The sequence below is a fragment of the Hipposideros armiger genome, unplaced genomic scaffold (genome assembly GCF_001890085.2).
Source record: "Hipposideros armiger isolate ML-2016 unplaced genomic scaffold, ASM189008v1 scaffold_745, whole genome shotgun sequence".
Taxonomy (NCBI): Eukaryota; Metazoa; Chordata; class Mammalia; order Chiroptera; family Hipposideridae; genus Hipposideros; species Hipposideros armiger.
This window is the reverse complement of record NW_017732095.1, coordinates 456,570-476,312: the sequence shown is the minus strand read 5'-3', so window position 1 is coordinate 476,312 and position 19,743 is coordinate 456,570. Positions and strand designations below refer to the sequence as shown.

Below are 19,743 nucleotides of genomic sequence, written 5' to 3'. Positions count from 1 at the left end.
TCACCCAGGGCACCCAAACACATTCTAGGAGAAGTGAGTAACTGAGTGCAAAGCATGGACCAAAGAATCTTCAAAAAAAGCAGAAAGGATGAAAGGACAATAAAATACCTTCTGTGATGACTCTGCGCCAGACACTAAGCTACATCTCTTCATTAAGACTCACAACAGCCCTCAGACTAATAATACCCATCTCACAGATGGGGAAACTGAGAGTAAGTGTAGGTAATTGGTCCGAGGCACTCAGTTAATAGCTGAGGTCCAAACCCAGGCAGCTTGGTTCCAGGTTCACACTCCTGATAACTGGGCTGCCACGTAGGACTTTCCTTACAGCAAAAGCGACATGAGCAGAGTGAAAACAGACCAGGAGCCAGGAAGCAGTCCTCCCAACGCACAAGCACGATTTCACATTCTTAAGGTTTAAACATTTTGATGGCCCACTGTTATGTATGTAAATGTTTATAATTGTCACATCTTCTTGCTGTGTTGAACCTTTTATTAATATATAATGTCTTTCTTCGTTTCTTGTCACTGGTTTTTATTGAAGTCCATTTTCTCTGATATTAGTACGGCCACCCCTGCATTCTTTTGGTTCCTAGTTGCATGGAATAACCTTTTCCATCCTTTCACCTTCACTTTCAATTTGTGTCTTTGGATCTAAAGTAAATCTCTTATAGACAGCATATAGTTGAATCATGTTTTTAAAAAATTCATTCTCTCAGTCTTTGTCTTTTGACTGGAGGGTTTAATTCATTTACAATTAAAGTAACTACTGATAAGGAGACGCTTACTTCTGTCATTTTACCATTGTTTTCTATATATGAGGTGTGATAAAAAAATACAGTGAATGTTTAAATTAAAAAAAATGTATTACATTTAAAAAAGACACATTGCCATTAATCCTCCTCAAAATACTCCCCCTCACTTTGAACACACTTATCCCATTGTTCTTGCTACTTTCTGAAGCAGCTCTGGAAGTCCTCTTTCGTGAGTGTCTTTAGTTGTGCTGTCGTGGCTGCCTTGATGTCCTTAATCGATTAAAAACATTTACCATTCATGGTCATTTTGACTTTGGGGAAGAGGCAGAAGTCACATGGTGCCAGATCCGTGAATAAGGTGGATGAAGACACACCATAATGTTTTTACTTGACAGAAATTGTGTCTCTTATTGTAATAATTTAAAAAATTTAAACATTCACTGTATCTTTTGATCACACCTTGTTCCTTATATCCTTTTTGTTCCTCATTTCCTGCATCGCTGTATTCTTTTGTGTTTAGTTGATTTTTGTAGTGGAACATTTACATCCCTTGTTCATTTCTGTTTGATTATATACTTGAGGTATTTCCTCTGTGGTTACCATGGGAATTACATTTAATATCCTGAAATTATAACACTCTAATGTGAATTTATACCAGCATTACTTCAATAATATACAAAAACTTTGCTTTTATACAGCTTTATCCCAGCCCTTTCATTTATTGATGTCACAAAATTACATCTTTATATACTGTATGTCCAAAAACATAAGCAAATGTTTTTAATAAATTAGTCCCTTAATTATGTAGAAGACAAAAATTATGTGGAGTTACAAACCAAAGTTACAGTAATACTAGCTTTTGACTAATAATTGTTTTTAAAATATATTCATTTCTTAAATTATGTAGAAAATAAATGTGGAGTTACACACCATTGTTATAATAAGACGAGTTTTTGTAATTGCTCATGTATTTATCTTTACTGAAATCTTTATTTCTACAGCTTCAGGTTACTGTCTAGTGAGTGACCTTTCATGTCACCCTGCAGGACTCTCTTGAGCATTTCTTGCAGGGCAGGTTTAGTGGTGACAAACTCTCTCAGCTTTTATCTATGTGGGATGTTTTAATTTTGCCCTCACTTTTGGAAGACAATTTTGCTGGATGTAGGATTCTTGGGTGACAGTTTTTTGTTTTGTGTTGTTCTGGTTTTTTTGTTTAGTACTTTGAATATATCAGCCCACTGCCTCTGGTTTTCAAAGTTTCTGATTAGAAATCTGCTGATAACCTTATTGAGGATCCCTTGGATATGATGAGTTACTTCTCTCTTGCTAATGTCAAACTTTTGTTGTCTTTTGAAAGTTCGATTATAATGTGTGTCAGTGTGACAGTCTTTTTGAGTTCACTCTACTTGGAGTTCACAGTGTTTCTTGAATGTTGAAATTTGTCATTCATCAAATTTGAGAAGTTTTTGGCCATTATTTCTTCAAATATTTTCTCTGCCCCTTTCTCTCTCTTGTCTTCTTCTGGGACTCTCACAACGTGTATGCAAGACCTGTTCACTTTTTTTTTTTAAGATTTTTATTGGAGAATTTGAGGATGGGAACAGTGCTGGGGAATTGGGGGAAGAGGAACAGACAAGTTGCTGTCCTTTTGTTCTTCAGTCTAGTCATGGAGGACGTTGCTTCACTGGCCCAAGTTGGCACCATCATTGCGCTCTTCCCGGGTGAGGCAGATCAGTCACCGGCTTCTGGACGGCCACTCACAGCAGCTGCTGGCTGGTCATGCTGGCTGCTGACACTGGCTGCTGACTACACACGGTAGCCCATGGCAACCCACTGCAGCAGGGGCTACAGCCTACGCTGTCGCCGGCAACTCACGGCAGCCCAGCTCCAGTTTGAGCTGTTGTTCAGCATCTCAGCTGTAGAGGGCAGTGTCACTGGCCCTCATATGCGGGATCCGAATTGGGGCCCTCTGGCGTCCCAAGCCAGCTCTTAACCAACTGAGCCACTCAGCCGGCCTGAGGTACACTTATTTATTTATTTTTAAGCTGAGCCATCCTGCCACCTGTTGGCAGCTCAGCAGCTGCTCAGCTCAGGCCGGCAATCGAACTGCTGTTGCTCAGAGCTGAAACTCTGGAGCGAGCTTTTAACCAACTGAGCCACTCGGCTGGCCCCCCTGTTCACTTTTTAAAAAATCTTTTTTCTTTCTGTTTCTCAGAACACTGTCCTATCTTCAACTTCAATGATTCTTTCTTTTGTCTGTTCAAATCTACCTTTGAATGAATTCTTTCATTGTAGTTATTGTACTTTCCAGCTCCATTATTTCGTCTTAGGTTCTATCTAGGTTTTCTATCTCTTTATTGATATTTCCATTTTGCTCAGACATTGTTTTCTTGACGTTCTCCATGCCTTCCTAGTTCTTTGAGCATTTTTAAGATGGTTGTGTTAAAGTCTTTGTCTAGTAGATCCACCATCAGGTGTTTTTCAGGGACAGTTTCTGTTGGCTTATATTTTGTCCTTTGAATGGGCAAGACTTTCCTGTTTCTTTGCATGTCTTGTGACTTTTTGGTTGTTGAACACTGGACATTTGAATCTAATAATGCGGTAACTCGGGAAATCAGATTCTTTCCCTTCTCCAGGGTTTGCTATTTTTTGTTTTGATTGTTGTAGGCTTTCTCTGTGTCAACAATCAGCCTGGAATATAAATGTAAGATAGTCTCTGGTCTTTTCTGAGCCTGCATGTTCCCCTGGGCATGTATATGCAGTTGCTTCTGAATGTCCTAGTCTTTATTGTTGGGATCCCAAAAGCAGAAAAAGAAAAATAAATGGGGAAAAAAAGATGCCAACACTTTAAATCCCCTGGAAGTCAATTCAACCAGAGAGGAAGGGGCTTGCTGTGATGGGGGAAAGTGTGAAAACAGTTGCAGTCTCAATAGGTTTAAAAACAAAATATTACACAAAGTATTTTCTCTGATCACAATGGGATAATGTTAGAAGTCAATAACGGAATAAAAATAGGAAAATTCACAGTATTGTGGAAATTAAACAACTCACTCTTAAACAACCAATAGATTGAAGAAGAAACCACAAGAGAAATTAAATACTCAGAGATGAATAAAAATGAAAACAAAATATACCAAAACCTATGGAACACAGTGAAAGCAGTGCTAAAAGGGAAATTTACAGCTATAAACATTTACCAAAAAAAATAATCTCAAATTAATAACCTACCTTTACAACTTCAGGAACAAAAAACAACAAACTAAACTCAGAGCTAGCAGATGGAAGGAGATAATAAAGATTAGAGCAGAAATAAGTAAAATAGACACTAGAAAAATAGTAAAGTCAATGAAACCAAAAGTTGGCTCTTTGAAAAGATCAACAACATTGACAACCTTTAGCTAAATAGACTAAGAAAAAAGAAGAGAAGACTCAAATTACTAAAATGAAATTGGGGACTTTACTACCAATTCTACAGTAATAAAAAAGATTATAATAACCTAGATAAAATGGACAAGTTCCTAGAAACACAAAACTTATAAAGACAAAATCATGAAGAAACAGAAATTCTGAATAGACCTATAAGTAGTAGGGAGAATCAGTAATTAAAAATCTCCTGACAAAGAAAAGCCCTGGATTTCACTGGTGAATTCTACCACACATTTAAAAAATAACTAAAACTAATACTTCTCAAAGTTTTCAATCTCAATTCACCAAACTTCAGTTGAAGAGGAGAGACTACTCCCTAACTCATTCTATGAGACCAGCATCATCCTAATACCAAAGCCAGCAATAACACTACAAGAAAAGAAAACTACAGACCAATAACTCTTATGAACATTGATACAAAAATCCTTAACCAAATATTAGTAAACAGAATTCAACAGGCTAGTAAAAGTATTAAACACCATGACCATGTGGGATTTATTCCTGGAATGCAAAGATGGTTCAACATATAAAAATCTATCAGTGCAACACACCATATTAACAGAATGAAGGAAAAAACCCTCATGATTATCTCAATCGGTGCAGAAAACCTCCTGATAAATTTCAACACCCTTTCATGATAGAAACATTAAAAAAACTAGGAATTGAAGGAAACTACCTCAATATAATAAAAGCCGTATATGAAAATCCCACAACAAACATTATACTCAGTGGTGAGAGGCTGAAAGCTTTTCCTCTAAGATCAAGAACAAAACAAGATGCCCACTTTTGTCCCTTCTATTCAACACAGTATTAGAAGTCCTAGCCAGAGCAATTAGGCAAGAAAAAGAAATAAAAGGCATTCAAATCAGAAGGGAAGAAATGATTGGTTCACAGATGATATGTATATGTAGAAAACTTATATGTAGAAAACCCAAAGATCCCACAACAAGATACTTATGCATAGAATAAATTAATTTAGCAAAGTAGCAGGATATAACGTCAACACTCAAAAATCAGTTGTGTTTTTGTACACTAACAGTGAACAATGCAAAAAGGAAATAAAAAAAAAACAACTCCATTTACATTAGCATCAAAAGAATAAAATACTTAGGAATTACCCTTACCAAGGAAGTGAAACATTTACTTATTCACTGAAAACTAAAACATTTCTGAGAGACATTAAAGACACAAATAATTAGAAAGATATTCCATGTTCATGGGTTATAAGATTTAATATTAAGATGTCAATACTTCCCAAAGTGATTTACAGATTCAATACAATCTCTAACAAAATCCTAATGATAATTTTTACAGAAATAGAAAAATTCATTCTAAAACTCATAAGGAATTTCAAGAGACTGCAAATAGAATAAACAATCCTAAAAGACAAGAACAAAGTTGGAGGACTCACACTTCCTGATTTCAAAACTTACTATAAATCTATAATAATCAAAACAGTGTGGTACTAGCATACTAGCGTAAAGACAGATATATAGACCAATGGAGTAGAATCGAGTCCAAAAATAACACTTGCGTATATAGTGAACTGCCTTTCAACAAGGGTGTCATGATTTAATGGGGAAAAGACAATTTTTCAAAAAATAGTGCTGGAAAAACTGGCTATCCACATGCAAAAGAAAGAAGTTGAAACTTTAACACTATACACAAAAATTAACTTGCAATGGACCTATGACCTAATGGAAGACCTAAATCTATAAAAATTTAGAAGAAGACATGGGACAACATCTTCACAACATTAGCTTTGGGAGTGATTTCTTGGATATGACACCAAGAGCACAAGCAACTAAAGTAAAAATAGACAAATTGGACTTCATAAAAATTTTTTTTTGTGAGTCAAAAGGCAACCTACAGAATGGGAGACAATATTTGCAAATTGTTTTTCTGGTAAGGGATTAATATCCAGATTATAGAGAACTAAAACTCAACAACAACAAAAACAAAAAAACAAACAACCCTATTCAAAAATGGGCAAAGGACTTGCATAGACTTTTGTCTAAAGAAGACATACAAATGGCCAATAAGCACAAGAAAAGATGTTCACCATCACTAATCAGAGAACTGCAAATCAAAATTATTGAGATACCACTTTACACTCATTAGGATGGATACTGTCAAAAAAAACCCAGAAAATAAAAAGTGTTGGAGAGGATGTAGAGAAATTGGAATTGTTTGATGGGAATGGAAAATGGTACAACTGCTGTGGAAAACAGTATGATGGTTCCTTAAAAATATAAAAATAGATTTACCATATGATCTAGCAATTCCACTTCTGGGTATATACTCAGAAGAATTGAGAGCATGGCCTCAAAGAGACATTTGCACACCCATGTTCATATGCACACAATGGAGTATTATTCAGCCTTTAAAAGGAGGGAGATTTGAACATACACACTACAACATGAATGAATCTTAAGGAAATTATGCGAATAAAAGAAGCCAGTCACAAAAGACAAATGCTGTAGGATTCCAATTATATGAGATAATTGGCATCTCAAAAATCACAGAGACAGAAAGTAAAATGGTGGCTGTCAGGGGCTGGGGGAGGGGGAATGGTGAGTTACTGTTTAGTGGGGACAGTTTCAGTTTTGTGAGATGAAAAGCTCTGGAGATGGATGGCGGTGATGGTTGCACAACAATCTGAATGCACTTAAAATACACATAATGTAAAATTTACTATCGTAACCATTTTTAAGCGTACAATTCAGTGGTATTATCACAATTTTTTTTAAAATGGTGGGGGAGAAGCTTACAAATTAGTAAAAAATCAGCAGCCATGAAGAACATGGGGAAATCATAACCAGGCAAGTAACAACACTACAAACTGTCAGTGATCAAAAAATGCTGAACCACAGAAAAACCAAGGACATGCAAACAAACCAGCAAAGGCACCCTCCCTCATCTGTGAAATTGGCAAATGAGAAAAGACAGTGACTCCGCCCACTGTCTGTTCCTGGTGATGAGCACCAGGGTCCGCCTCCACGTCTCTGGTGGGCATCTGACTCTGACTCTGCTGTCCTGGGAGCACGGGCCTCTCCAAGCTGGGGTCCTCACCCTCATCTGCTTGTTACAGCATCTACAATGGGCCACCATGAGGCTGGTCCACCAGTGTGGCGTAGGGTTTTGACATGTTTTATGTCCTGGCCAAGTCTGCATAGTCTGAGGAAAACGTTGCTTTATGATAAGGCCCAATGCCAACGTGTGTCTCTCGGGTCGGGACTGGGACTCCCAGGGCCTGTTCAGTGAGTAGCCTCCCATGAAGCTTGCTTCTTTGCAGCTGTGCCCCACACCAGGCCCCACCCCGGCTTTGCACAAGTGTGCGAAAGGAGCCACACGAGGCGCCGACCCACTGAAGTGTGGGGCTGTGTTTAAAAGGAAAGAAGCAAACTATTTGTGTTTTTCTTAATAACCACAAGAGCAGTATAAAACGGTTGTGGTTGCAGACGTGGTCTACTTACAGCCCGTGCACCTGAAGACCCCTAGCAGCCCCGGCAGGTTAAGGGCAGACGGATGCCCACACCTAGCTGTATGGATGACAGAGCACAGGCCGGAGAGGAGAGCAAGCGTGGCCGTACCTTTGCTGAGGCCCCAGGAACAGCCTGGGGGCCCAGAGCCTTCTCCCAGGCACTGGCATCTCCTTCCGCCTTGGCCACCCGGGGAACTGTCTGAAGGCAGCCCTGCTGCCCACGGTTCCCCACGACACCCAAGGGACTGTAGGTGGGCCCTGCACAACAGAGCCGTCTGTGCCGTCGTGGGTGTGCACTGCCCAGTGCAGGGGCCCACACCCCACCCAACCAGGTGGTCCAGGGGATGTAGCCTGACGTTCCCCCTGGACGTTGCCACCCGTGTGGCTTCCACTGCAGACGTGCCCAACAACTTCCCCGACCTGCTGCGGTCTTCGCAGGCCTCCCAGGTCACTTTCACCAGCACAGCTTCAAAGTGGCTGGAGTGGCCCAGTGGCCTAGCGAGACCTGTGTCCTGCCAAGGGGACACGCCTGGGCCCCAGGTCCCCAGCCCCTCCAGTCTGACCAGGAGATTCCGAGTCACTTATACTCCAGGGCCCAGGCCCTCTCCACAGCCCCACTCTCCTGCACCCCAGTGACGGGAGGAAGACAGACAGCTTCCTTCCGGGAGCCCCAGATGCCTAGAGGCCTCTGGGCCCGGCTTCTTAAGCAAATGTGAGATGGCCTCCTGGCCAGACTCCTCTACTGGGAGGAAAAAACGGGGAAATCTGTGGCTCTCAAGCCTCCTTTTTGGACATCCATCTAAAATTGAAGATCGTCTCCTGGGGACAGCTGGGTAGATGGAGAATGGGTGGGTGTGGGCATAGGAGCCTGAGGCGTCCTCCTTGGGCACAGGGGCCATATTCCAGGTGGGCACTGGGCAGGATGGCCTGGCTGCCCTGTTGTTTTGAGTGTTGTTACAATGTTACTAGGATCAGTAAGCCTCTAGCGGGCGACACCCCCACACCCTGGGGATGCTGAGCCCCGGGCTCTGCTGGGCCTGGTGAGGAGTCCTGGGCAGGGTGGGGCCCAGCCCTGCAAGGGAGCCGCCAGGCGAGGTCCGCTGGGCTCGCACCTCGCTCCCTGTGAGAGCCACTCGGCCCCTGCTGGAGGTCCGTGGGGGGGTGGGTGTATGTGTGGGGGACAGGCTGGGCTGTTGCTGATTCCCAAGGTAGGGGGTATGTGACCTGTGCTCTCCCCTCTCCCGGCCCCATCCCCTTTCTCTGGGTGTCAGAGACACCCCTCCTCCCTTGCTGTCCCCAGGAGCTCATTCTAGCCCCCACCTCTCTTTCCAGAAGGAGGAGGACCCTCTCCCTGGAGCCCAGCGGAGAGGGGCCAGCATAACTGGAGACTCTGTACCCAGCTCCACCTAAAAGGGGGGGTCTCCCCAGGGGGTGACTTGGGCCCTCAACCCCCCTCCAGGGCAGAGATGACACCAAACCTCCCAGGACCTGGCACTGGTCTGACGAGAAGCTGAGCCCTTCCAGTTCTTGGTGAGTTGGGGTGGGTGGCACGTTCCAGCCCAGAGCCAGAACCGCTGCATCTCAGCACAGAGCCCGGGAACAGGGAGGAAACCCCCTAACTGCCCCAGAAGAGGCCAAGGGGGACAGCACACAATGAACTCTGCGCCCCCTGGTCCCAACGTGCGAGGCGCCTCAGGCGTGGACGTGAGGAGCCTGGACCCAGGGCCAAGTGGTTGAAGTGGGGCCAGAAGGCCAGTGTGGCCCCCCCGGCCCCCCGTCGGGAGATTCGTTACCGTGGGGAGAACCAGTCAGGGCGCCGGCTGGGGGAGCCCCCACCCGGGGCCTCCGCGCTCCTGCATTGTCCGGTCCCGCAGGACTTGCCAACCAGCGGGACGCGGCTCCAGGCCGGCTGCCCGGGTCCCAGGGCCGGACTCCAGGTCCCCACGCGGGGGTCCCGGTCCTGGGCCCGAGGGGCGCTTACCTGGCTTCTAGTGCGCGCGGGGCGCCCTTGCCGGACACGTCCCGGGGAGGCTCCGGGTCCAGACGGCGAGAGCAGGAGGCGAGTGGGCAGGAGGGAGGGGACCGCGGGAGGGGCCGCCGTCTTATACCCACCCCGCCCCCTCCCAGCCCGCCCCCCCCACGCGCGGCCGCCGGGGGGCGCTGCGGCTCCGCGGATGGGCCGGTGGGGGGACAGAGGGGGCGGGGAGTCGGAGGGCAGAAGAGAGTGGGGGGCTGCGGGAAGTGAGTCCCCACGGGACACACGGCGAGGGTGGGGCGCTGCCGCCTCCCCAGAATCAGCCCTGGGCGAAGTCACAGCCCCTCCCCGCTTTGCGGGCCGCGTCCCCTCGGGGCCTGGGGTTGAGGACGGCGCCCCGCACCAAGGGCCCACGAGGGGGCGTCCCGCACTCCCTCTGCAAGGAGCTGAGCTTGGCGGCGCGGCAGCACCCTCCTGCCGGCAGTCCCTAGCTCAGTGCCCCCTGCCCGGTGCCCCCTGTCCGGTGTCCCCTCCCCAGTGTCCCCTGCCTAGTGTCCCCCTGTGCCCTGCGCTCTGGGCGTGACAGGGGCACAGCCAGAGAGCGAGGGCCGGCTGGGGAGGGCGAGGGCAGCAGGCCAGGCTAGCCTGAGCCTCGGGTGCTCTAGGTGAGGAGCAAGGACCCTCTTTCTCACAAGAACCCCACAGGTGCACTTTCGGTGCTGGGCCCTGGGGCCACTGTGCTGTCCTTACCTGAGCGGAATGTGGAAGAGGGCGGCAGGGGGCCCCCACTCCTAAGACTGGAGCAGCCGCCTCCCAGGACCAGAACACCTCCTCGAGGTGGTGTGCAGGCAGGCCTGGAGGCCAGGCCAGACACTGCCATCCTGGGGGGCTCCAGCCTCAGATGAGCAGCTTTGCGAATCTCTGGTTTAGCCCCCTCCCGGCAAGAGAAGAGCTCCCTGGCCCCCTGTGCGCCCGGGGGTCTCTGTGTGCATGCCCTGTGGTCTTCCTGACACTCCTCTCCATCTGTGCCCTGGCCAGACGGTAAGGCGCCAGGGGCAGGGGGCTGTGGAGGCAGCTGTGTTCTCAGTGAGCCAGCAGCAGTGACTGTTCAAGCAGAGGGGGCACGACTTCCCGTGTGAAGAGGGACAGGCTGCCCCTGCTCTGCATTCCAAAGACCCACAAGTTTGCCCTGCCCCCCCCCCCCCGCAGGCGTCCCACCTACTCCTGGCCCCAGATCCCCCTCAGGCTGGACACCCATTGTGGCCCACACTGCCTTCCACTGCACCCCTCCCCAGGCAGTGCCAGTCACTGCTGTCCTCGGCCACAGCTCTTTCCTGTGGGCAGTGGGTGCCTGGAGCCAGGAGTACTGGAGAGGTGTGTGTGTGTGTGTGTGTGTGTGTGTGCGCACGTGTGCGTGTGCGAGCATCTGTGTGTCTGTGTGTAGGTGTGCATGAGTGTGCTGGCCTTGTGGTGGCCACGAGCAAAGCTCAGTTTCTGCTTTAGGATCCCGCTGGCTGACGTCCACGTGCTGGCCTCTGCGTCCACCTGCCTCCCACTAGGCTGAGCCTCCCATGGGGCTGCTCCCTGGGGTCCCGACACAGGCCCACCCCTTTAATTAGGAGTTACTTTGGCTCCAGGTGCCCCCATCAGCCTTCCACTGCTCCCCCCGTGCCCCCTGCCTGTCCTTCACAGGAGTCTCACCTGCAGGCCCGGTCGTCTTCCGCCCCTCCCTGGATCCTTCGTAGCTGTTGCCCCATGGATCTCGGATCACATCCTCAGAGGACCCCAGGGTACACAAGGAGTGCAGGAGGGGGTCCTGCTGGCCCACCGCTGGCAGGAGGACGGGCCACTGTCCTGGTTGGCGTGAGAGGTACAGGTGTTTTCTGGCACAAGAGGCTGGCCCAATTGCTAGATTTCACCTGGGCTGACCTGGGAAACCGCCCAGGGGAAAGGAGCACCTTGCAGGTACACGGACTCGGGTGTTTGGAGGCGTGGTGGGTGGGCTGCTGAGTGCACTGATGACCTTGTAGAGGGATGATGGGACCGAGAGGCTGACCAGTGAGAGGCGGAGTGACAACCAGAGGCCTCTTTGGTCTGAAGAGAAATTCCATCTGCCAGATGTGCTGTCCTTGTCACAGCAGATTAATAAGGCCATCGATGGGCGATCACATTCTTTTCCATCCTAATTAGAAAAGAAACCAGAACAGTTTGCATTCACATGGGAGGGACAATGCATGGTGCTCGTTTGTGGTTGGCCCCAGGGCCCAGCTAACGCCCACGCTGTCCTAATATAGTCCAGGAGACCTGGGCCACTCAGCCATCCCCCAGGACACCAGACGCATCCTAACAGTGACAACCTCATGCTGACGGGGCAGGAGGGACCAAGGAGGGGGGCCATGTGTGCTGGAGGACAGGGTACGTGAGCCCTGAGGCAGGGGTGACCCTGTGCAAATCCAGAGTTCTGCACTCGGGAGTTCCTAGGGATCCAGTGGATGGGGCATGACGGGGTACCCCCAAAGTAAAGGACTCATTGAGGCATCTTGCACCCCCACTTCAAAGGAGGAAACGCCAGGCCTGGGGGGCCTTTTTAGGCTCTGAAGGCAAGACAGTCCACTCTTGTGGACACTGCTCTGGCCCATACCTCAGTGACACTGCAGTAGCCAACTTAGAAGGGTCAGGAGCGGGGACATCTGTGCTGTAGGAGGCAGCAATGTGGGGCGAGGCGCCCTGCGGAGCTCAGGCTGAGCCCTGGGGTCTGCAGCAGCAGGCCTGCACATGCAGAGACCAGCGCCTCTGCCCTTGGGGACGCCAGGCTCTGGCTTGGGGCCGGACCATCGGGGAGGCTGGGCCCTTGCTCTGTGGCCTTGCTGGGGTGCTGCTGTTCCATCCCCTGCCTTCTGTGGAGGGGTCCCGCTGTAACGGCTGCCAGCCCATGGCCCTGTGCAGGGTTTCTGTTTGCTTCTCCAGCTGGTGACAACAGTACCACAGCTTCATGCCTCACGAAAAGCGTGCCCCGCACAGGACGCTGTGTGTGCAGCTCACGCACCCCTGCCCTGTCCTGACTGTCCTGACTGTAGGGGAAACAGGTGGAGAGCTGAGTGACCTTCACAAGATCACACAGCCGGTACAAGGTCAGGTCCACGGCAAGGACGCGCCTTATGTGCCCTCCTGTCTGCAAGGCACTCGGGGACCAGGGCCCTGATATCGTCCTCTGGGTTCAAGCAGCGGTACACCCCACCCTTGGCTGGGGGCGACTGTGGGCTCTGTGAGGTGTGGGACTGACCTCAAACTGCAGCAGTGACACCAGCCCCACATTTCCATGAAAACCAACAGTGTCGCCTGCAGCGGCTTTGTCAAGATAGCTCTGGAGGGACGGGACTCCCGCCTTACTGTCTCTTATCGGCACTTGTCTATCCTAGGTTTGTTTTCCTTACTGTGCCAAGAGGCCGGCTCATTCTGACTGTCTAGAATTGCAGGTGAGCTTGGTCTACTTCCTCCTCCTCACGCCTCTCTCAGCAGCCATGTTTGCCCACCCACAATCACACCAGTAGCTGCACTGTCCCCTGTTTCTGCAGGAAGAGGCAGGACAGTTCAGGAGCTGGAGGGGCAGACGGATGGAGAGGCACCCAGGTCAGCTCTGCTTCCACCGGGTGTCCCTCCTGGTGGGCACGGGCAGGCTTTGAGCAGGCTGCTGTCTCGTGAAGGGCCCTCCCCCTGAGGAAGGCCGCCTGATGCCCAGCGAGGTCACATGCCTGTGCCTTTCCGCTGCTCTCTTTCGAACATGTTTGTGGGGAGACGGTGTGCAGGTGTGTAACACAGACACGCGTGAGGCTTCGGACACTAACTGATGCCTCAGGAGGACACATGTGAGCTCCATTAGGGACGGAGCGCTGTCTCGGGGCTGCCAGCCAGGGAGAACTGAGTCATGCCGGTTCCGCTGCCCCCACGGTCTCTGGCGTGTACTTAGGATGCCCTAAGTACTTCCGTGTGGACGAGCCCTCATGACTTTCTCATGCTCAGCACATCTTGTGGGACCGTTCTGCGTGGCAGGGTGTTGCCTTAGAAACGCGTATAAGAAGACGTTTCCGAAGATGACGGTGTTCTCATATTTTCCTTTGCTTTCTCGTGGGGTTGAGAGTACTTTTCTCCTCCCCCAACCCCAACCGTTCTCAACTTTCCGCCGGGACAGCTCAGGAATGACAAAACCCGCCATTACCGGGCAATGGGCTGCTGTCACAGTGCATGTTCCAAGTCGGTAGTAGAGCAGCGGGCTTTGTTTTTTAAACCAAAACTAAATCACCAGCCTCAACAATCTTACCTGGTCTTGGGTGGCAGGACGCTAGTGTTTTGCTCTTCTGATTGGTGACGGCACCTGCACGCTGTGAGATGGTTTGCATCTCCAGTGGCAGCCAGGACAGGGGCTGGCTCATGGGTCGGGCGAGTTTCACCCGGTGACAGGAAGGTTGAGGGATTCATGCTGGTGGGCATGAGCTTCCCCTGGATGGAAAGGGGCCGTGTGCGCCCAGAGGACTCTGTCCAGCATGGCGAGGCTCCCGCATATCAGCCTTGGGGACAAGGCCATCGATCGAAAATGAAGGCAGTCTGAGGGTAGCAGCACTCCATCGTGGTGTCCGCAGAGTTCCCCGCACACAGCTGGTCTGACTGGATCCTGCGTCAGGTGCATCTCATAGGAGACGGAGGCTCACGAGGAGGGCAGGTGGGGGAAGAAAAGCTCGGGTCTCAGAACTTCTTCTTTGCCACCACCTCTGAGTGTATCTAAACTACGGGAAATGAGACTACAAAGTTTTCTAGTATTTGTACCTCATGAGAAGCTTGTCTTTATCAGCTGTGCTGTGCCAAACTGGAAGGGTCACCAGGATGTTGTGCAGGTCATTTCTCTGCTGGCTCAGCAAGACCGCAAGGACAAACGCTGCAGGGGCTGGCCTGGCCCGTGGGGTGCGAGAGTGCCAGGTGACCACACCGTGGACTGCTCGCTGGGGTCTGCCTCAGGGGCAGGATCACCGAGCCCCAGAGTCTAAGCAAAATTTTGCCTACATGCGTTTTCCTGGGGAGAGGGCCCATGGGTCTCACTGGGTTCCTAAAGGTATAAGTGACTCTAAAGGAAGTGCATATTTTCAAAGAACTGGGACAAAGAAATACACAAGAACCATATTGAACTAAGTTTAATCTTTCTCTGATGCCTTAGGAGGTCCAAGTCATGGCATCACCAACATCATCACCCCCACTACTGTCACTCCCATCATCACCATCACAACCATGTTTATCACCATCATTACCTGAATCGGTTACCTATTTCTCCATAACAAACCATCCTAATGCTTTACGGCTTAAAACAACCATTTTGTTGCTCCTGTTTGGGTTGGGCTCAGCTGGGCCATCCACCTGGTGGTTTACCTGAGTGCAGTCAGGTGGTAAACAGCTTGGAGCAGTTGGGTAATCCAGGATGGCGTTGCTGTAGGCTTTGTAGGACCGGCTATTGGTCAGGGTCTTGGTCCTCTGTCCTGCTGCTGTTTTGGAAGGGTAACCCAGACCTGCTTTTGCGGTGGCAGCATTGCAACCAGGTGAGAGCAGCGCTGACTCAGAAGTCCTGCCTCGTGACTTTGCCACATTTGGTTGGTCAAAGCAAGACACAAAAAAATGAACTCACTGCAGCTCTGAGTGGGCTGTGACCATAATGGGTCTCTACCACCTCCTCTCATAGCCTCCATCCGTCACCTTCCTCTATCTTCACCATCCTCTCCCACATGCAGGCTCTGACGCTTTCAGGGGCTTGGATCTTAGAAAGATATGGCCTCTGTTCTCAAAGGTGACAATATGAGATACATTCACGATGGATAAATAATGGTTCTGGGGTGCTCACGATATTTGCCTCAGTTATACATGCAAACTGTCCAAGGAGAAAGGTCTGGGGTTCTCCTATCTTGGGGCAGCAGATGGGCCCTCTGTCTGGTGTGGAGAGCAGTGTGCCCACCTGCAGGAGTGTCCTCTGTGTCAGCTGTGTTTAGTTACTTCTCCTTGCCTTTTCAATTTTACTAACGATTGACATTAAACTTTTATAATATTATTTATTTATTTCGGAGCAGATAATGCATGTTCATTGCATGAAATTCAGCAAGTGCAACAGGGCATGGTGTAAAAAAGCAGCCTCCTGTCCAGCCCTTCCTGGAAGGCCTGATGGGGAGAATCACTTCCAAGCTCACTCGCGTGGCCTCAGCGCCTGTTGGCAGGAGGCATGAGCTTCTCATCACAGTTCCCCATGCACAGCATGGCAGCTTGATTCCCCCAGAGTGGGGGCTGAGAGAAAGGGAGAAAGGCATAGAGGGACAGAGAGAGAGAGAGAGGGAGGGAGAAGGAGATAGCAGAGGAGGCGCCAACATCTTTTTGTAACCTAATCTCAGGATTGACATCTGCTGTCCCCACTAAGTTTCAGCAGTGATAAGGCCTGGTGAGGTGTGTGAGTTGGGTGAGGCCGAGTCCCAGTGAGTCAGCAGGGCAGAGCTGTGGAGCTCACCAGGCCAATCAGATTCAGATTTGGCCGTAAGCGTAGCAGGCGGGCTCAACACAGGAAAGATGGCGCCCGCCTGCCGGCTGCACTGGAGCAGAGACCCAATCAGGGAAAGTGGGGACTGCTTCTCCGGTCCTCGCCCTGAGGTTACACAACTCTGTCTCTCCCCATATGTCACCGATGCTTCGAGAGTCACTGTCCCTCCATTGGAGCCCCAGGCAAGTGCCTGCGAGTGAATGAGTCTGTGCGCAGGCCCTTTAAGAGGACGCCTGGGTTTTCCTCCGTCTTCCATCCCACCTGGATGGTCAGAATTCCCACTGTTTTTCACAGCCAGATGTTGTGGGGCACCTCTTCCCGGCACCAGTGAGGAGCCTGGAGTGGGGTTGGGGTCCTTTGCTTCTCTGTGGGAAACCTCTGCTGCCGAGATATTTCTCCTGATTTTCAGCTGCCACATGGAGGTTTGGGGCCATCCCGTTTCGTGTCTCCGCCCCTCCTACCAGTATTGACGTGGCTTCTTCTTTATATTCTTAGTTATAAAACTTCTGTTCAGACGGACTTCAGATGGTTCTGCAGGTTGATTGTTCTACAATTTAGTTGTAATTTTGATGTGTTCACGGGAGGAGGCGAGCACAGCGTGTACTTCCTCCGTCATCTTGGATCTCTCATGACGTTCTTTATTAAGCTGAGAAAGTTACCTTCAATACTTGCTTTCTTAGAGTACTTTCATAAATGGGTGTTGTATTTTGTCAAATATATTTCCTGCATTTATTGAGGAAATCAAATGTTTCATCACTTTTATTCTGTTAATGTGGTGAATTATATTGTTTGATTTTTAAAAACCTTAAACCAAAATTGCATTTTGGGGATAAGCCCACTTGGTCATGGTCATTATCTTTTTTATAAATTGGTAGGTTCAACTTTCTAATGTTTTATTAAGGATTTTTATGTCCAGATTCATGAGGGATGTTGTACTTTTTAAAATTTTAATATCTTGACTGGTTTTGGTATCAGGGTGATTCTGGTCTCATAAATGAGTTATAAAATATTCCCTTCTCTGTATTTTAAAACTTTACTTAGGATTGGTTTTACTTCTTTCTTAAATGTTTGATAGAATTCTCCAGTGAAGACCTCTCAGATAATGAATTCAATTTCATTAATAAATATAGAACTATTTCTTCTTGAGTTAGTTTACAAAATTTGTATATTTTAAGAAATTTGTTTATTTAATATAAGTTGTCTAAATTAATTGGCATGAAGTTGGTCATCAGATTCCTTTTCTTCTCGTTTTGAAAATGAAGTACACAGAGACTTCTCTACATTATTGTTTAAGAACCAGGAATAAAACAAGTCTTCAATCTGTAAGCCCAGGGTTCTTTTGAGAATATTCTTATTGTGTTAACAGTTTTCTGAGGATTTTGCTGATGCTTCTTTTTTCTCTTAGCAACTAAATATGTAATCATCCAATTTCTTTATTGTCCTTCTAACGTCTATTATCTATAGTGATGTCTTCTCTTTCATTCCTGGTATGTATTAATAATTTGTGTGTTTTTTTCTTTTGAAAAATCAGTATATCTGGGCCGGCCGAGTGGCACGATGGTTAAGAACTGGCTTGAGATGCCAGAGGGCCCCAGTTCGGATCCCACATATGAGGGCCAGTGACACTGCCCTCTACAGCTAAGATGCTGAACAACAGCTCAACCTGGAGCTGGGCTGCCGTGAGTTGCTGGCGACGGCGTAGGCTGCAGCCCCTGCTGCAGTGGGTTGCCATGGGCTACTGTATGTAGCCAGCAGCCAGCGTGAGCGGCCAGCAGCTGCCGTGAGCAGCCATCCAGAAGCCGGCAACTGATCTGCCTCGCCCGGGAAGAGTGCAATGATGGTGCCAGCTTGGGCCAGTGAAGCAACATCCTCCACAACTAGACTGAAGAACAAAATGACAGCAACTTGTCTGTTCCCATCCCCCAATTCCCCAATAAAAATCTTAAAAAAAAAATCAGTATATCTGGAGTTTTATTAAGTTTATTGTTCTTTTCAGAGTCAGATTTTTTTGTTTTTTTGTTTTTTTTCTCATTTGTCTGTTCCACTTCAGTGTTGATGTATCTTAGCCTGATGTCCCTGTGCGGCTGGGCCTGTCTCTCTATCTGGGATGATGAAGAGGCACAAGCCGTCTAGGCCATTCTGCTTGGGGAGGCCAGTGTCTCGGGCTGGTCCATGATGACAGGTCAGGGTGATGAGGCCAGTGCACACAAGTGACCAGTGACGAAGGGCACGACTCCAGAATCACACGTGAGCCCTGCCCTGCTGGCCAGGCAAGGAGCCGCCAGAGCCTGGCTCCTCCTCTGTCAGAGGGGGCTGTTTGTAGCACCACTGTCAGGTGAGCTGCCCTGTGCACGTAACTTTGCCAACATAGGTTTCTGTCCTGAACCCTTGGGCATCTTGCCCAGCTGACTGGGCGGTGCCAGCAGCTCGGTGCATGTGTGTGTCAGCTGGGGGAGCATATCTGTGTCCCATATGAAAGAAGAGGAGAAAAACTTACCGTTGGCTTAAGAGAGGCCAGCGATGCATTTAGCCACACACAGCATCCGGTTCTGATGAAGCTCATTCTCACATGATTAGAGAAAGCTGGGTGGGACGCATTCCCATATGTTCCCCATTTTTCCAGCTCCCGCCCTGCATGGTGACTTGTTCCCACCAAACTCACCTCTGCTCCTCTCACTGTGTCCCTGCTGTGTCCCTGCTGTGTCACTGTGTCAGCCACATAGCTCAGCGCCTTGTCTGGTTGGCAGCTGCCGTGTGCCCGCATGCTCCCCTCCTCCAGCCTGTCCCCCAGGATGGCAGGAGTGGGGACTGCTGGGAACACAGGAGTAGTGTCCCCGACCCCACAAGAAGTCCCAGGGTGGGGAGGGCAGAGGTGACTGATGGTGACCACAGGGCCGGGAGGGCTGAGCTGGTCACACATTGCGTGTGAGGGGAGGGGAGCCAAGGACATCTTCGCTTTGTTCTAATCTTGGAGGGAACAGGACGTCAGGAGCTTGGGACAGGGCCCTGGGTCCTCCCCTGGAGCTGGAGCGACAGGCTGGGGGCCAAAGCTGACCTGGGGTGATTATTTAGACCCAGTAACTGGACCCTGAGTCTCAAAGTCAGGCTGCTGATGCCACTTAGGTCCCCACTGCCCGATATGGAGCAGGAGTCGGGGAGCAGAGGGCTCCCTGTGGCCTGGAGCAGGCGCATGGCCAAGTGTTCCCTGGAAACTGGGAACGCTGCCTGATAGGGACCCTTGTGGTCACGTGGAGTGGCACCCATTTCACAGACCCCGCCCCCCAGCTCCTCCCTCAGGGCAGGGCTCAGGGACCGTGTGTCGGCCCTCACCCACGGAGACTGTGACACTCCCTGAAGTCTGGAAGGGCAGGAGGCTGTGACAGAGCCAGTTTTGTGCCCAGCGGGGTTTCCTGGGGACACTTGCACAGACCCCTCCCCTGGTTTGCACCCTCACGAACCTCGGGCCCCCACGCCCCGTGGGCTGACTGTGGGAGGAGCACCCAGTGACACCAGCCGCAGAGAAGGCTTACTTCTCTTTGAT

At 49.4% G+C, this 19,743-nt stretch overlaps 1 protein-coding gene across 1 annotated transcript in view; it reads right to left on the bottom strand.

Moving 5' to 3' along the window:
- COL6A2 (collagen type VI alpha 2 chain) overlaps positions 1 to 9,748 on the bottom strand; it is a 44,399-nt gene extending 34,651 nt beyond the window's left edge. Inside the window, exon 1 of the mRNA XM_019628024.1 lies at positions 9,647 to 9,748. The gene's annotated coding sequence lies outside the window, so the exon portion shown is untranslated. The remainder of the gene's footprint in view (positions 1 to 9,646) is intronic.
- Between the last annotated feature and the right edge of the window lie 9,995 nt (positions 9,749 to 19,743).